The 5,558-nt window shown below is 42.3% G+C and overlaps 1 pseudogene; it reads right to left on the bottom strand.

The window, feature by feature from the left end:
* Positions 1-4,358: 4,358 nt before the first annotated feature.
* On the bottom strand, positions 4,359-5,354 carry LOC119803242 (annotated as a pseudogene).
* Positions 5,355-5,558: the final 204 nt, after the last annotated feature.

The following is a 5,558-nucleotide window of genomic DNA, read 5'->3' as shown; positions in this document are numbered from 1 at the left end:
ACTAACTTCTCAAGTTTTCTTATCTTATTATTATTTTTATTTGATGTGTATGTATGTTTTGCCTGTGTGTATGTCATGCACCACATGGCTGAAATGCCCAGGGAGGTGAGAAGAAAACACTCAGCCTGGAAGAAGTTTAGAGCAACTGACTCATGTTGAAAGGATGTGCTCTAACCATCCATGTTGAGCTACCTGCAGGCTGTGCAGTGTGCACCAACTTCCCAGTTGTTACCTGTGCTGAGGTAGATTTTGGTGGTGCAATTGTCTTTGAGTCATTTCTGCTCCCGTTAAGTAGCCCCTCATCCATATTCCTGTAAATAACCCCAGGAAAACTGATTGGTTCACCAAGCTGAGCTTTGGTGGTACCCATACTTTGGTCTGTCCTGAGCTTTCTGTCTGGGCTGACTAGATATATGTGGTACATCTCATGAAGAAAAGGCTTGTTGCAAACCAACAGATTGGATGTCAGAGTCCAAAATGGGTCTCTGTGTCTAGGATGAAGTTGGTGGCAGGACTGTTTCTAATAAGGCTCTAAAAGTTTTCTTGTCTTTTGTAACTCTAGATGCAACCCAATTTCCTTGGGCCATGGTCTTCTTCTGTAGCATTACTTTTCCCCCCGTATATTCTTTATCTCATGTTCTATCTACTTATTGACCTTTCTCATTATTATACGGAGGTCTCCTAGATAATCATCTCATTAGGCCACCCGTTTGTCATAGAACCTGACATAGTCACAGGCTTTGGGAAGAAGGTTCTAGATGTCACCGATAAGCATATTATTTGGCATGCCACACCTATCCTGAGTCTTGTTAACTTTAAAAAGGGTTTGGGGGGCATTTATGCATGGCAGGCACTGTATTGGATTCTGGGGTACAAACTAGAATTCGATATAACCCATTCTTCCGACAGGATGTGCAGTCTAGAAATTGAAGTGAAAATAATGATTCGCCAGCAAAGATTGTAGTCTTTGTTATTCTGGTGGTGTGGGTCAATCCAAACAAACAAAGAAACAAACACCACTGCTCATCAGCAATAATGATTTTCTTAATTATGTGTGAAATAAGTTCCTAGAATGTAGCACTTCCGAGGAGTCAAGCATATATTTCAGTGTGTTGCCCCTTCAAAACCTAAATTAATAAGTTAGAGAAAGGCTGACAAGAAATCGACCCCTTTTGTGCACTGTGGTATACTGTTAGCTTTTTATTTTGCATTATATCTCCTTATAACTTTGAGGGCCAGTAAAGAAATAAAGCAAATATTATTTTGTCTGGTGATAATCGGACGCCATGGAAAATTGCACCCCATAGAAAATGTAATTCTATTACAAACTGTACATATTCACGCGTCAAAAGTACAACATTTAGAGCATTATATGAATCACCCAGTCCCAAAATACATTTCTGACTCGGCTAATCACACTGTGGGAAGGAGTTGTTTTAAATGATAGAGACGATTTATTTCTACTGCTTTTGTGACTACCAGGTAAACATTTGTTTGGTTCTGTATATGTTTTTGCACACTTTTGCTTTCTCGCTGTGTAACTATAGTCCCCATAAGCATCTAAGAAAGTCCCTTCTACATAGTCCCTAGATTGCTTTGTAGAACACTATGCTCGAGTAAATGCACTGTTACTGTTTATTGAATGGTATATGCTCTTAGGTTTCTAGACCTCTCTCAACCTACTTCCCATAACTGCCTGAGTGGAAGATAGCATATGAGAATCCACATCCTCAAAAGGAAGGACAGTGGAAGGTTGGTGGGTAAAGAGGAGAACACAAATAAGCTCTTTTCAGGACTAGGCCATTTAATGACATACAGCGACATGTCAGATATCAAAATTTCTACTGGTCAAGTCATAGCAATAAGGAAATACAATTCTCAACATATACAACGGAAACAATGTAAGTATAAATCAGGTGCAGAAATGAACTTGAATGTTAGATTTTACTGAATATATGCAAATGCTGGACTTGGGATGTTTTGGAAATTCACGCCATTGTGAGTAGAGATAACAGTTACATCTAAAGGTCTAGGACCAAAGTTTGCAGGAGGTTTCTTAGAAATTATGACTTTTCTTAGAAATTAAAACTTAAAGGCTAAGTAAGGATTCCTAGCTGTATGACCCAGGAGCATTCTCTATACTCACAAGCATTTTGCCATCTGTCCAAATAGCTTCCCTCTTTTTCTCCAGAACAGCGTCTCTGGTTGCTATGAAATGTTTAGATAATCTCATGAGACAGTTAACTGGTATTGCATTCACAGAAGCCTGATGTGCCTAGAATATTTTACTTCTGTCTAACTCATATATTTAGAGTTTTCAAACATGGTCCAAGTTTCTGTTCATTCCTTAAATTTGTCAAGGAGAACTCTCAGTGCTCAGTAGATGTGAGCAAGACCCCTGAGTCCAGAAAAACAGAAGCATGGCTGTTGAACAAGAAATTTCTGTCACTTTCTCCTGCCAAATGATGTTTGATAGATTAGCTGCTACCAGAAATATTACTATTGTGTTCAGAATATGCAGAAAGGAGAAGCCCCAAGATGAATGACTTACTTTATTATAAACTTGATCATTTGTGCATGTGTGTATAGGCACGCAGAGCTCAGAGATCAATGTTGAATGCATTCCTCAATTGTTTTTGTAAAAAGTAAGGTTTCTTACTTAGAGTTTGATGGTTGGCCAGACTGGTTAGCCAGCAAGTTGCAAGGATTCTCCCATATTACTGCCCCGTGGATAGATTTACAGGTGCATGCTATCAGGCTCCACATTTTAAATGGGTGCTGTGAACCCAAGCTCAGGCCTTCATGGTTAGGAAGCAAGCACTTTATTTATTCAGTTATCCTTTCAGCCTGCACTTAATTTGATTTTGAGAATCAGACTCATTCAGGATGAAACTGGCTATAGTCTAGATGTGACAGAGAGCTTTTCAAGCTTCCCGATATTTCTAAACAATGTGCGTTATCTTGAGCACACACATGCCCCGCATGTGCAACTAACAGTCTTCTTGGCCATTAGATGTCATCATGTTAGTAACTTTCAAGTAGGAGAAACTGAATGCGGATGATGGATACAACATTTTCCCTCTTCCCTTTCCTTTTTTGAAACAAGGTCTCACCCTGTAGTTGAGACTGCCCTGATCTCACTGTATTGCCCAGGATGACAATCTTCCTGCCTGGATTCCACAAGTACTGGGATTACAGGCATGAAGCGTTACTCTTGACCTTATCTCATTCTTTGCAAGCCTGTGCAAGCCCTGGGCACCCTGTCTTTTCCCATCTGCCTGAGACAAAGCAGACAAGATTCATAGTGATTTTCAGGTAGGAGATACGTATGACAGGCGCATCAGTCTCAGAAACTCAGAGATAAGTGTCTGTTTGCTGGGCCTCTTGTAACTAAAGAAGCTTTCCCCTCCCAATCAGCTTAGACTGAGCCCTAATAACACTGGGTGGAAATTAAGTGGAAATCATTCCCAACTGCCGAGATCTTGACTTCAAATTCAATTAGGACTCTTGAAAGGAATAGAAACAAGGTCTTAAGGCATCTTAATGCTGAAGATTAGAAGCCAGAGAACCTGACCCCTTTCACAATGTTTAAGAACCAAAGTGCCCGGAAATGTCAAGAGGCACTGTGGGAAGTAGCGGCGACAAAACTCAGCACACATTTTGTGAACAGAGAAAGCACCCGGGAGGTTGGGTCTCCTTTATCAGCACGTTTTTCATTTTGGGGAGGAGTGGGATGATATTCTCAGAATCCAGTCTTACAAAATGTCCCCCAGCAGTAGAAAGAGTCTTGTCCCAAATACATTATTTGAAATGCATTTTTGTATAAATTATTCAACTGCAATTTGGAGGGTCTAAGATTTTCTAGGTGTCATTGTTTTTCACCAGGATCATAAAAATTGGAAGTTATTGCCCACAGGGCTTTTGTTTCTCATATATTTGCATAAAGTTTGAAAAATGCTGAGGTAATCTAAATTTTTTGTAAGACATCCAAAGCCAAAGCTACATTAAGTAGTGTTCTTATCTTTTCCTGACTGGACTGTGTTTCTTGAAGTCTGGATATGAAGTGTCATATCCTAAGTACCTTTTCTTCTTCTTCTTCTTCTTCTTCTTCTTCTTCTTCTTCGTCTTCGTCTTCGTCTTCGTCTTCGTCTTCGTTTTCTTCTTTTTTACCAGTCCAGTGAACTTTATTGATGGTATTTAAGAGTAGGGCTCCCTAAGCCCTCCCTGCTATTCTGGGATGGAAATTGTGAGGGCGATGTTCAGTATCAGGGGCTGAGTTGGGACAAGGGGCTGCTCAACAGCCGAGGGCATCTCTCTTGTTGTGTCCTTGCTGGGATGGGTGGTCCAGGGCAGGCTTCTTACTCCTTAGAGGCCATGTAGGCCATGAGGTCCACTACTCTGTTGCTGCAGCTGAATTCATTGTCGTACCAGGAAATGGGCTTTATAAAGTTGTCATTGAGAGCAACATCAGCCCCGGCATTGAAGGTGGAAGAGTCACCGTTAAAGTCACAGGAGACAACCTGATTCTCAGTATAGCCCAAGATGCCCTTTAGTGGGCCCTCAGATACCTGCTTCACCACCTTCTTGAAGTCTTCATACTTGGCAGCTTTCTCCAGGCGGCATGTCAGATCCACGATGGACACATTGGGGGTAGGAACATGGAAGACCATGCCTGTGAGCTTCCCGTTCAGCTCTGGGATGACTTTGCCCACAGCATTGGCAGTGCCAGTGGATGCAGGGATGATGTTCTGGACAGTGCCATAGCTGTCTCACCACAGCTTCCCAGAGGGGCCATCCACAGTCTTCTGGGTGGCTGTGATGGCATGGACTGTGGTCACGAGTCCTTCCACGATGCCACAGTTGTCGTGGATGTCCTTGGCCAAGGGGGCTAAGCAGTTTGTGGTGCAGGAAGCATTGCTGATATTCTTGAGGGAACTGTCATACTTGTCATGGTTCATACCCATCACAAACATGGGGGCATCTGTAGAAGGGGTGGAGATGATGACCCTTTTGGCCCCACCCTTCAAGTGGGCCCCAGCCTTCTCCATGGTGGTGAAGACACCGGTAGACTCCACAACATACTTGGCACCAGCATCACCCCATTTGGTGTTGACAGGATCTCGCCCCTGGAAAATAGTGATGGCCTTCCCGTTGATGACAATCTTCCCATTCTCAACCTTAACTGTGCCTTTGAACTTGCCATGGGTGGAGTCATACTAGAACATGTAGATCATGTAGTTGAGGTCAATGAAAGGGCCATTGATGGCAACAATCTCCACTTTGCCAGAAGTGAAGGCAGCCCTGGCAACCAGCTGTTCAATACGGCCAAATCCATTCACTCTAACCTTCACCATCGTGTCTCTGGAACAAGGCTAGCATTGCATAAAAAGAAGCGGCTGTCTCTAGAACAGAGAGGAGCAGAGAGCTTCCTAAGTACTTCTAAGAGCTGAAGTCTTCTGCTTCCACGAAAATTTTGTTGGCCATCAACTTTTTCTCATGATCATTGTACAATTACATTCAATAGGTTTCTAGATATACTTAATGCCCTGCTAAGAGGA

The sequence above is a fragment of the Arvicola amphibius genome, chromosome 17 (genome assembly GCF_903992535.2).
Source record: "Arvicola amphibius chromosome 17, mArvAmp1.2, whole genome shotgun sequence".
In the NCBI taxonomy this organism is placed as follows: Eukaryota; Metazoa; Chordata; class Mammalia; order Rodentia; family Cricetidae; genus Arvicola; species Arvicola amphibius.
Note: the sequence above shows the minus strand (reverse complement) of the source record. Positions and strands in the feature narration are given on the sequence as shown.